At 37.0% G+C, this 13763-nt stretch overlaps 1 protein-coding gene across 1 annotated transcript in view; it reads right to left on the bottom strand.

Moving 5' to 3' along the window:
• The window catches only part of LOC150077356 (xylosyl- and glucuronyltransferase LARGE1-like), a 1505345-nt gene that overhangs the window by 1308939 nt on the left and 182643 nt on the right, over positions 1-13763 (bottom strand). The window contains exon 3 of the mRNA XM_090385866.1: positions 6080-6159. The gene's annotated coding sequence lies outside the window, so the exon portion shown is untranslated. The remainder of the gene's footprint in view (positions 1-6079; positions 6160-13763) is intronic.

The following is a 13763-nucleotide window of genomic DNA, read 5'->3' as shown; positions in this document are numbered from 1 at the left end:
TTCAAGTAAAGTGATTTCTTTACTGAAGCTTATTTAATTGATTGTTAGTGTAACGCTGTAAATAAAGAAGACGATTTTACTTATTCAAGAGAGCGCAATTCACTGGCAAAGACACTTGATCACAAAATCGCTTGGCACCTGGGGCCAGACCATTTCATGACTGGAAATAGTACCGGGGAGCATATTGACGAAGTTTGCCGAAGTTTGTCCAGTTGGAAATTGTATGTGTGTTGGTTCACCTGTATTAAGAATAGTAAGATTTTGTCTATCTAAAAAGGTTTCAATCAGTCGGCCATGTGTATTAAATTTAGAAGATTCTCATATAAGGTGGTGACCATTGAAGTCCCCCAGCAAACAGACAGGGGAAGGTAACTGCATTAGGTTTTCTAGATCTTGGTAAGAGAAGGTATGATTTAGTGGAAGATAGATTGAAACTAATGTTATCGTAATCTGAGTAATGAAACGTATAGCAACAATTTCTGTTTGAAAAACAATTTGCTTCGCTAGAATCTGTAAGCTGATCAAGATGGTCACACCACTACGGGCAGCATTTGATATATTGCCATCTTTTCGATATATAGAGTAGTTCTTTATGGAGGTGGAAATTTGGGAAGTTAAATAGGTTTCTTGCAAGCCACTAGAGAGTATCTTCGATATTGCTACGAATTCCTCTACAATTTCACTGTAAAATATAAGGCATTACTTGAGATGAGTACAAGGAGCTGTATCTGACTCCTTTTTCAGTATGGCAGTTTTATGTCGGTCAGATTTCTGTTTGTCTTTTTTTTTGAAAATGTAGACCGACCAGTGTCCATTTCTTCCTCCACATATATTTCTAATATCGGGTCTTCCCGTTTGGATGAGTAATTAGTATCCATGGAGGTGACTTGAATATTTATTTTTGAATTGCAACTTTTACTATGCAATGCAGTAACAATCACGGGTGGGGAAAGATGTGTGCACTGTAAGTGGTGTGTTACTTGCCTGGTCTGAGTGCTTAGGGGTACTGGACTGTTGCTGAGAGAGGACAGATCGAGCACAGTCTGAGATTGATATGTTTAAGGGGACTGTAACATCAGTTTGGGTGGACACTTTTTTTTTTTTTTTTTTTGTGTGTAATATTGGCATAGGTACGTCTGGGCATAGTAGGAGCAATTATTCCTCGCTTCTTGATAGCTTACCTTGTTCTCAACCTTATATTTAACATTTTTTTTTCTCAGCCTTCCATCTGTCACACGTTTTTGAGTAGGCAGGATGGTTGCCTTTGCAGTTTGGGCAAGTCTTTTCTGTCGCCAAACATTCAGATTGTGTATGATCAGAAGATCCACAGTTGGGATATACTGGGTTTCCTCTGCATGTCGTCTGAGTGTGGCCATACTTTTGGCACTTGTAACACTCAAGGGATTAGGTATGTATGGACGAATGTATGGCAAAGAAGATAACCCGCTTTCACTGATGATGGTAGGTTTGGGGAATTAAATGTAAAGATAATATTCCTAGTGGGTGTAAGGTTATTGTCTTTTTTAATCATGATTTTTTTAGCCGCAATAACATTCTGATCCTGAAGTTCTTGAATTATTTCGTCCTTACTCACGTTCAACAGATCCCAGCTAGATATTACACCTTTAGATGTATTTAGTGTTTTATGGGGAGATACACTCACTGGTATACCTGCAAAATTTGTCAGTTGTAAAAGTTTCTCTGAATGTCTACGGTTTGCTGTTTTTAAATAGTAGGTCTACAAAATTTAGCGTTTTAACAGTTTTAGGAGATCCAGCAATACTCTCCTCTTCAGGTTTTTCTTTATGAGGAAAGGAGATAACTTGCTGACAGGTTGGTCTGAAAGTGAGTGCATAACTAGAAAGGCAGGGAACTCTGTTGTTGGTGAATTCGTTTTCAACCTCATGGGTTGTGAGATGTCAAAATGTCATCTAGAGCAGTCAAAATGTCGGCTCTAGAGGCGGAAACATTTTGTTCCATATTTGCTCCTTTTCGCCCTTGGCCCCGCCACGGGGAGGCAGGAGCAGTGCCTGGTATGACCAAGCAAAAAGTAGTTATGGGGTTAGTAATAAACCTATGAGAAAAAAGAAAGGTGGCTTCCCTTTCTTGCTCTGTACAAGAACTTTTTTAACAAGAGCTGTTATTAAATAAACAGATTGCTTAGCGAGAGGAACATAAAATAACTATATATCACTTTTAAGAAATCGCACTGAAAGTCACAGAGAAATCGTTCAGTCAAAAACGCTTGTCACCCGGGGCCACTCATCTCAAGGCTGTCCATATCTGATGTGTAAAGAAATATTCAATATTTATTTACTATCTCTTTCCTTCTTTTATAGTTTTTCTGCTTATCTTTGATTAAATTCTCACATTCTGTACCATGTAATGGTAATGCACGTTTAATTTACCGTTTTGCAAACTTTAGATCTAAGTGTTGTAGCCATTTTCTTATCGACTATCAATCCTGACACCTTTCCATTATCATCAGAGAACTTTTGGCCAGTACCTAATCGCTTGTTTCAACTTTCTCCACAATGTACTTCTTAATTGTGTAAACGTTTCCACTACCTTTATCTTTCTCTCTTATCTATATCTCAAAAACATTGCCTCTTGCTCTCTTATGTCTCTCACCGTTTTCTGTTTCCACAATATTAATCTTCACATTTCCTCAACTAGGCTTTTTCTCTTCTACTCCACAAATCTGCTTCGAAATACTTTGATCTCCGTAACTTCTCTAACGGTAAAATGATCTGCAAGTAAAATTTTGCAGGATAAGGGTTCTCATTCGATGCTGAGATCATCAATTTTGATAATGACCAAAATGGACGCAGTTTTCAAAGTTAGAGCAAACAGGCTGTGTGTGTGTGTTCTATTAAAATTTTAGTTCTCACTATTTAACTTATTTTAAATTCATTGGTTTTAATTCGATAAGCCCAACAAAAGACAAAATAAATAATGATAAATTTATCTATAAAGCGTTTAGGGCGTAAGCCTCAAGCTATGGAAAAGTCTAGACTATGTATAAGTATAGTGCCAAAGCATCAATAATATAGCCAAATCTGAATGAACAGAATATCAGCAAAGCAGCATCGTTTTAAGTTATATCTCATATTGTGAATACTTTCACAACGAGTTGCCATGATATCGCACTACTTCGAATAAGTAACGCTTCACCTGAGGAGAAGACTAATGTTACTTATTCTCAGATGGATACCACCACCCAGACGGCACCGTTTTGAAATATGGTATATAGTCTAATACTATCCCTATTAGACTTAGAAAAGAGATAAAGATGTAGGAAGGTGATAGTAGGAGGGGTAGAGGAAGGAAATGCCGTAGAAGGAAGAAAGGGATAGTTGCTCCTTCAACTCACACTCAAAGCTCATATATTTCTCGAATAGGCAACGCTTCCCCAGTAGAGAAGAATGTTGTTACCTATTCAAGGAAACTCAGGGCCATCAGGCCCCCCAGACGGCACCGTTTCAGGGCTATATTGTATATGTGTGTGGGGATAATATCTCGACTATCCACTTGTCCCTAATTAGACTTAGAAAAGCAAAAAGGTAAAGGGAAAGTAATAGTAGGAGTGGAAGAGGAAAAGAAACGGTGTAGAAGAATGAAAGGGACAGTAACTCCTTCAACTCACACCACTCAAAAACTCAAACTCCGTGAATAGGCAACGCTACCCCAGTAGAGAAGGCTGTTGTTACCTATTCTTGGAAACTCCGGACATCATCAGGCGCCCCCTGGTGCCGTTTCAGGGCTATTTGGCCCTTCTTCGGTGAGTGGGTAGGTACCCAAGTGATGCATTTATGGCAAAACAGTTATGAAGTATAACTCCACAATATGAGAGATGCCTACACCATCAGGCATCTCTCATATTGTGGAGTTATACTTCATAACTGTTTTGCCATCATTGCACCTCTCGGGTGATGCAATGCCCTGAAACGGTGCCGTCTGGGTGGTGGTATCCATCTGAGAATAAGTAACATTAGTCTTCTCCTCAGGTGAAGCGTTACTTATTCGAAGTAGTGCGATATCATGGCAACTCGTTGTGAAGGTATTCACAATATCAGATATAACTTAATATGATAGCATAGCTTAATTTATTATGGTTCTCACCTTTTTTTATAATCTGCAATTGATGTTTAAATAGGGTAGATGATAATTTTAATTTAAATTGGAAGTGAGTAAGTTGGGGTTTAAAAAACAGAAGTTAAAATATGCCCAAGGAAGTAGAAGTGCACGTCTTCGTCCTTGGTTGTCAATGGTAATTGCAGATTATGAAAAAAGGTGAGTACCATAATAAATTAAGCTATGCTATCATATTAAGTCAATTATAAATGGTAATTTAAGACATCTACAATTATCGAATTATGAGATATAACTTAAAACGATGCTGCTTTGCTAATATTCTGTTCATTCAGATTTGGCTATGCATTATTGATGCTTTCGCACTATACTTATAGATAAATTTATCTTAATAAAGTGGAATTACCTGTAAAAATAAGAAAACGTCCTTAAGATATGCTGTAGGAAGTTTGATCTTTGAGGTTGCGGCGATTCTATCACAACGAGTTGTTATCATGATGCACTATGATGAGCAGCCCTTCCCTTATGAGAAGTTCAATTACTTTTTTATATGCAATGTGACGCCCTACCCAGACAGCCGTTTCGGTGTTAACGCTCACATAGCTGGGTAGCAAAGCATTCTAGTGTAGGACCTGACAACCTGACGACAATTACACCCATGAGGAAGCAGTTGTCACACTGGGTTGTCCACTAATGAGATGGTAGTAACCATGGGATCAACCGTCTGGGTGGTGACCCAATACCAGACATCTAATGTAATTTCCCAAGATGCAGTAGTCATGGAATAACCATGAATGACTGTTTGCCAGTTCGAAAAGGGAATGTAAAATGTAAACTGATAATGAGAGTTATTTAAATGGTCTCTCTCATTACAATAACGCCAAAATCTGAACGGAGGTAGGACATAGGAAATAATTCAAAACTATTTCATGAGCACATCCCTAGTCAGTTTGAATCTTTCTCTGACACCATCGTTATATTTATCACATTATCTGAAGGTTCATTCAGTCACCAATTTCTTCCTTAAAAAGAAATTATATTAATGTCTTTTTAAGAAAGCCTTTCTTATCACATAAAAAAACCCCTAATAGGAAAGCTTCAAAATGCACAGACAGTCATTTTGTAGATAACTTTCTTGCTTTCAGAACAAAATTATCTACAAAAAAAAAAGAAATTCTACAAGCTCACTCACTACTTTTTGGATGCAAGTTGAACTAAGTGTACTGATCAATGGAAAACCACGAACCAGTGTTATTTATTTTTTATTAATTTTTACGCAGTACGCTATTGTCGCAGTTACGGTACCTTTTGTAATTACTGCTTCGATCACTAAGCGTCACGGTTATTCTTCCGGCAACTCTGCATCTCGCTAGAGTTAATTCCGAAATTACTGACTGAAGGACTTACGATGAGCATTATTTATCCAGAACAGATATTGTATATTGTAACAAAGAACGAAACCATATTTTTTTTCTTTTTTTTTTAATAAAAAGTTATGGCTTTTATTGAGAAGATTATCGGTTCTTCAGAGACCTCTTTTATGCCGATTTTTTTCTATTTCCCCCTTCGGTAATTTAACAAAATGTCCATATCTGCAGAAACTGTATTAAGAGAACAATAACCAAGAGAATCCAAGAAAAATAAAGAGCTTGTATAATGTTGTCAATTTTACGAACTTTTATAAATTAGGATGATGAAGCTAATTTGTTCTATAATAATGCATAATGAAAGCTGAAAAAGTTAAAGCGGTAATAAAAAAAAACTACTAAAAAAGCACTGTTATCCCACAAAATAATTTTACTGTTCTTAAAAAAAAAAAAAAAATCATATTAGCGCAAAACTTCATTTTTTACACACGTATATTAGAGCAATCAGAATGTCAGAAATGCCTTTTTTGAAAGTCTAATTATAGTTTAATTCTTGCCATCGAGAGTGAGAAAATAAAAAGGTATTAAATCAATAAACGAAAGTATAACTGTATACTCACCGGTTTCTGTTATCAAGTGTACTCCAAGCCTCGGAAACACAGCAAGTCATCCATAAATCTCACAACAGCAGGTTGATAAACTATAAAAAAAATTGTAATACATATGTGAACAAAATACAGTATAATATATTTTAATTTAATATTAAAAAATATATTTATTTTACGATAAATTTATACTATACTGTATAATCATTAGTGAGGATATTAAGGTTATTGAATCATATATGTATTTCTATTTTACAAAATGTACAGATTGTATTAAACGGTGTTTACTATTTTCCAGATTATTATAGATGTTATGAAAACAGGTAACAAGGTAAACATTGAAAGAACACGTTTTATAGCAGAATATTTTCTTGAGATGTTTTATAAATGCATACAAAATCTACAGAAATGGGTGGCCAAAGCAATGATAACTGCAAAGAATCTAATTTATAATAACTTTTACTTCTAATGACACATTGGACTATCGTATCAAAATGCATCCCTGAACACCGATAGTTGGATTCAGCAAATGAATTAACAGAAATTTATTTCCACACTTTTACTACTGTATTTCGTGTTACTCATTTCAATAAACTGGCAAATAAAGATAGAGCTAGTTACCGGCAACCGAATTTACCATTGTTATTCTATATATTCAAATTAAATAACCTAAAGAGTTGATTAAAGCAGCTAAGAAACAGACACCATCACAGGAGAGCTTCACTGTAATAATCACCATTCGTAGTTTTATCAGTCGTTTTGCAGACTACCACTTTCGGAGAATTTTATTTGGCTAGTTAACAAATTGATGATCGCAGAGAAAGGCTGCCGTCCAGAATGACTACTGGGATGGAAGCGTACTATGAAGGCAAAGCTGGTACAGAAGAGTTGGCAGGACAAGTGCACTCGACAAAGCAACATAAGCGATGAACTAACAAATGCTACACTTACGACGTACTACAAAACTGGCTCCTCGTGAACACTGCTATTCTTTTTCTTTTTTATTTTAAAGGGAAGCCCAGCTGAACTCCATTAGGTTTTCATATCACGTAGAGCTTTGTTAAAGCACGACTGCAGCAAACAGTGGAGCAAACAAAAAATCTCTCTTTCTCTCTCCTAAGAACGACAATAACTCTATTGGGAATGGGAAGAATAAATGTAGTTTATGCAAATAGCAAAAGCATAAAAAGTATATGCAAAGTTGCAACGTGGTCTGCAGAGAAAATAAATGCTGTGTCAATATACAAAGTAACAAAAATTTTCGAATCTTGGATTATCTAAACACATCCAAAATAGAAATTATTTCAATCACACATAATACATCTAAAAAGATTTCGCATGCTAACAGGCATGTAAGTTAAGCTTCGCTGAAGTACATTTACAGAATTCTGCATCCAGTAGCCCCTTATGCTCTGAGACCTTTGCTGCCCCTGCCGTTTCTTTCCCCCTCGCCCTTTATGCATTTAAGAAATGACTGTTCAAATGGCTTACAAGAATATTTTTTGAATAAATTAGTCTATCTTTTTATTTTTCCCGAGGTACTTTGGAAAAATTAAAAGGCAAGCCTTTAATTTATTGAAAATATTCCCAATATAAGATATAAAATGTACTAGATTTGTATCAATCCTTTGATCAATTATAAGAATAAACTACTCCCCAGCTGCTAACAACCACTCTTACAATAAAACTCGGATACAAGGAAAGCCAAAATCGAACTGGTGCATCGGAAAAGTAGGATGGATGGTTGATCTGTTCATTGCCATTTTTGGCAGTAAAGTCTTCATAACAAGTGCGCAATAGGCGGGGCATTATCGTGCGACAGCTGCCTTTCTCTCGAAATTACGGCTCACTTGGGAAATGAGTTTCAATGGTCCTTGAAACCCATTTCCTACGAAAAACGCAGCACATTGACTCTCCCCTTCAAGTACAAATTTCTATTGAATCACACACTGTCTGTCGAAAAACAGGATCTGCATCGTCTTGATCCTGGACTTCTCTAAAAGAAAATTTTTGGACCTTGGTGATGATATGAAGTCCACTACATGCTCTGATGCCTCGTCTCTGGGCCGTACTGAAACACCCAGTACTCATCTCCAGTGACAGTACAGTCGAGGAAATTAGGATTGTCTTGACAAGTCCGGGTGAAGCCTTCGCAGGATGACACTCTTCGTTGCTTCTGCTCATCCCTGAGGAAGTGTGTCACAAATTTTGCACAGACCTTCCTTTTCCCTACATCTTCATGCAGAATTTCATGAATAATCTCATTACTCATATCCAACTCATTAGCCATCGTTCTGAGGGTCAAAGGACGATCTCTTCCCACAATTTCCTAACTTTTGCAATTCTGTCCTTATTTCAAGCGGTTGATGCACGCCCATTTCTCAGGTCATCGCGAACATCCTTACGGTCGTCTTTGAACCGTTTTTATACCATTCAAGCACACTGGTACGACTTAACCTTTCATTATCATAAACAGTTTTCAACATTTCATATGTTTATGTTGCAGATTTTCAGTTTAAAGCAAAATTTCGAATTCGTTCGTTGCTTCATTGCAAAATCGTGACACGCAACGTTAACTACTAACGAAACATGTTGTTACTTGAAATCTGTCAGCCTATTGGACAGCCTCTGTACCATCTGTTGGAGGAAGTTTTTAACTACAACATACCAATCCTGTTTATTTTCAGATTCATCGAACATTGTAGCACCAGTCAGGGAAATGTATTACCACACCTCATAACGATGTCCGTGCACACCACATCAGTTTTTTGGCTACAACCAAAATGACAACAAGCCATTATTATCACACTACAAAATGAAGTGGCAAAGATCCCACGGGAGATAAAGTGAGTAACAGTTGGCAGAATCACCATCCTCGCTACACTGGGTGGAAAAGACCCGAGTTCACTTCCGTTGACGAAAAGTGGAGTTTTCATGGGCCTTTTTCACAACGTGACTGGTTAGTCTGTCTCAGGCGATAATAGCATGGTTTGTTTTCTCCAGGAAAAAAGGGTTTCTCCCAGCGAAACAGAAAATCGGACACACGCAGTTTACAGACAACATACGCGGAGAAATATGGCATTAGACGCTGATGTTCCTAAAAACAACACAACTGCATATTACTTCATATCACAAAAAGGGAAACCGGCCATAAAGCTTAAAATGTCAATTCTGATTTAACTTTTTGTGGTCGTGATAAAAACAGCCAGGAAAGAAGCAACTCACTATAGAACGGACGGAAAGCTGAGCTGAACAATAAACAGACTGAAAGTTGCACGAATGAAGAAAAAGAAAGCAACACTGAAGTCAAAGGACTGCAGATATAGAAGAGTAGAATCTAAAATGTCTAAAATAAAAGTAAAAATAATGAAGTACGAGAAATTAAACTTAAATTTACATGAGCTCCATAAAAAACCAACAAGCACTCTTGTGGCATGCGAGACATTCAAGGAACATTTTAAGTCTAACTTAAACTAAATAAAAATAAGGTACAGGAGAAAACAAAATTCTTTCACAGACCAGCAGCAATGATTAGTCACGTCACTAATAATTGTGGGAGCCCATTCACACTGCAGGAGCTTTATAATGCAAAGTTATCATAACTTTGCAATATAAAGCTTCTTTTTAATTTACGTATTTATAGTTTATTTCCTTTTATTTTAACTTTGCTCCATTTTAGTTTGACATTAAACAGCCCCTATAATCACAGGATACCTTAAAAGTTAATTATAATATCTTGATATATTAATAAGATATACATGTACAATCAACTAAGCAAACCCCTTCATTTTTAACTGCTAGCTTTTAAATGCGACAGCGGCTGCAGATGAGTATATTTCTGTGTGCCATAACAATTAATAAAGTGTGGCTTTAACTTCTTAAATAATTTTGAGTATCCAAACGGGAATTCTTGAAGCAAACACAAAACTTTTTTTGGTGGTGTCAACTGAAAAAATTGACATTTCATCATTATTTTAGAAAAGCTTAAAGATCCTAGGCAACGTATCGTAATTTCTTATGTCAGTAAACTGAGAGACAGAGACCCATACTCCCTGTATTCTGTGCAGCATACGAGATAGTGAAAATCGTAAAACAGCTATAATCCGTGAGGTTAAGTGATCTAATGCTGAAAGGCGAGCCTAATGTCCGCACTAATTAATGCGTGAATTTAGATCCTTTTAAAATAAATTAATTTGCTGAAGTGCAGAAGATGTGCAATTTAAGGCCACAACGTTCTGTGTACAAAAGTTATGAGTGATCACGTAATAACGGTACCAAAATATTACAAATTTCAACAAGTACATGGTGACAAAGTATACGCCATTTTATCTCCGTTAGTCACGTATGCGAAACTTTTAAGAGTAGACGTGCCAACGTTCTTTGCAAAAATGAAATGAGAGATTCAAAAGTGCAAAGACGGCTGCATCAAGTTTTTTTGGTAAAAGCTTCAGAAATATATAACATACTATGAACAGCAGCTTTTGAAGAGCCATTTGAACGTTTATTTAGGCGCTGCTTTTGATAAAACGCCACTTGTCTGTCACAGTTTCGAGAAAAGAGCCCAGAGTACCCTCTCGCCTACGCCTTTCATTTCGGTGTCTTGCACCTCTACGATTTCTTGTTTCCAAAAATGAATATGAAGCTCAAAGATACAGTGCATGTGTATACATATGCCGTACAGGTAGGATATATATATATAAACATTTTAAGACCTCTTTCAAAGATAGTAGAATCGTTGTACTTGGTATATGGAGCGCCACAGAAAATTCTTTAATGTGGATATGAAGAAAAAGTAGATAAGTTAAATGAATCTTGGTTTTTAATGCATTCTCAGAGCTTTTAGGTAACACCTCGTAGAATGGCGTAAGATAATGAATTTACTAGGAAATTATTCTTTATGACCAAACGGATGTAAGAGGTTCATACTATTACTGATGGCGCTGTTTGATAACCATTCTCTTAACCTTTGGATAACATCTCATACAAACAACATAGTTTGTCTTCAAAGAACGTTTACAAGAAGGTCTTCAAAGTTACCAATTTCCCCCTTCCTCTGAGGTCACAAGTGGGTCCAAGGATTTTAAGTTATATTTTCACGATAAAAAATGGCATTTATGAAATCAGTATTATATTTTTGGGAAACACAGGTAAAGGAAGGTTGAAGACGTAGCAGGGGATAAATGAGAAAGAAGAAAAATTTATTCTGTGAGATTTGAAATTTTTCCCAACACTTATTTCCTCATCTGTTTTCCAATGTTTTTATAATAATTAAAATTAATCAATTTAAGAAAATGCTACTTTATTGCAATATTAATACATCGAATTGCTTATTTCTATACTCATGTTGAGCCACCTTTCGCTGTGATAACCGCTTGCACCCGGCGTGGCATAAACTTCACGAGACCGCGGAGGTGTCCTCAGATATCTTGGATCAAAGGACGTCCCGGAGTTCGGCGACAGAGCGAGGTACTGGCGTGGACTGGCAATTTCTGGGTTCTTCCGCATCCCACAGGTGTTCTATGGGATTGACATCGGAGGAATTTGGTGGCCAGGGCAGCACACGAAATGCATGGACATGATCCTCGAACCATTCCTGCACAAGCTTTGTGACACAGCGTTGTCTGGAGAGATTCCAACGCCATCTGGATACACGGTCACCATGTAGAGCAGAACTTGGTCCAAAACAATGCGAGGTATGTATGTATTTGTCTAGGGTGGCACCTGGAACATTAGTTCATCTCCGCCTCGTTTCACTTTTAAATTACAGGATTCTGAAGAAATGGCCACAAATGAACTGGCTGGTTGGCTATCCGGAATCATCAGGTTGGAAACACGCCACCACCACGGGAAGGTAGACCAGGGGCTACCAACCAGCGGCAGCAGAAGAAAGGGACGCCAAGAACCAAAAAAAGTACGAGCCAAAAATAGTGAAAAAAAATGGATCTTATACAACTATACAAAATTAAATACAGTACACAAGATTAACCTCAACAGATTGAGGTTAACACAGATGATACTTTGAGGTTTCAAAGTAAACAATGCAAGTAATCTCATTAAAATTTTGCAATTAACATAAATATATAAAAAAAGAAGTTTATATACAAGATCAAAGAAAATAATTAAGGATAATAATCCCCTCCCCCAAAAAAACAATGCGAGGTAGGATATGGTGATGACGGTGTGTTCAATGGAGATGAGGAGACCCAGTGATGTCCATGAAAACATCTTCCAAATCATGATATCACCGCCGCTGGCTTGTTTTCGTCCAACCGTGCAGTCGCAGTCTGGTTGCAGCTATTCACCTGTTCGCAGTCCAATACATACTCGTTCATCCGCATGATGGAGCTGGAAACTTGATTCATCACACCAGGCGATTCTTTTCGTCTCCCTGCCTCAGCACGTTGGATGGTTGTATGTCCTTCTTCGGATCATTCCCGCCACACCTTCACTACGACGGCCCTCGAACAGCCGACAACGCCTGCATTGCTGAGATGCTAACCCCTGCCGTCCTAGCGCCGCAGTCATTTCACTTCGAACTCCGTCAGGTACGTTCCTTTCCTCATTGCACGAGCTTCGTACTGACAAACTGAGAGAAATTACCCTGTCGTCATTATATATGCTGCCCAGGTCGGCGCCATCACTTCTCGGTGACGTGAGATGCGTCCACTCGTGGAGAGGGGGTGGGGGATGGCCATAACGTTTTGGCTCATGGGTGTATATTTTTGAATATGAGGAACCCAAAAGCCATACCAGGCTGGTCCCATACACCTATGCGATGTGATAAGTATACGCGAAATCTAGTTACTTGCGTATACGAGTATTAGTGTTGTCAATTGGAGGGAAATTTCCTTTTCACTGGAAATTTATCTTAAGAGGGAAAAAGAGAAATGGATTCCATAAGCGTGAATTTTTAAAGCCCGTTTAACAACAAGCTCCATGGCAAACTCTCTTCCCTGAGCATTCTTTGCATCGAGAACGACAAACTTCGAAACTTATTGTTTGATAATATAATTTTAAATTTCGCTGATTAAGTCGAGTACACAAATATTCTAAATGTTTTCTGTTGAATTTACAGTTCCTTAATTTTTATTTTATATACCGTTTGATTATGTATATATTAAGTGCAATAGTATCATTAATACACAGCCATTCCTGAATAAACATAATATTTATAAGTGGTGCCGTCTTGGGTGGTGGTACCTATCTGAGAATTAGTAACATTAGTCTTCTCCTTAGGTGAAGCGTTACTTATTCGAAGTAGTGCAATATCATGGCAACTCGTTGTGAAGGTATTCACAATATGAGATATAACTTAAAACGATGCCGCCTTATAAATATTCTGTTTATTAATGATGCTATTGCACTTAATATATACATAGTCTAAATTTGCTCGCAGCTTGAGGCTTTAGCCCTAAATGCAATTTAGTCTAAATACCGTTTGATTTTATTTATTTTTCTTTCTACAAAACCGATGATTATGTGCAAAGAATAATTTTTGTGAATAATTTAAATCGTCAATACAAATAGTTATCGTATATGCATTATAAATTTAAATTATACAATTTATTTATTTAACATAAGTTAATAATGAATATACACAATTGTATCTTTCCTTTTTATAATACACATTACATGCTTATCGAAGCCTGCTTAATTGTACAGCCAATTTATTTCATTTTCTATTTAAAAATTTTTAATT

Source organism: Mastigoproctus giganteus, chromosome 12 (genome assembly GCF_048544385.1).
Source record: "Mastigoproctus giganteus isolate SK-2022 chromosome 12, ASM4854438v1, whole genome shotgun sequence".
NCBI lineage: Eukaryota > Metazoa > Arthropoda > Arachnida > Uropygi > Thelyphonidae > Mastigoproctus > Mastigoproctus giganteus.
The sequence above is the reverse complement of the archived record's forward strand: the minus strand, read 5'-3'. Positions and strand labels throughout refer to the sequence as shown.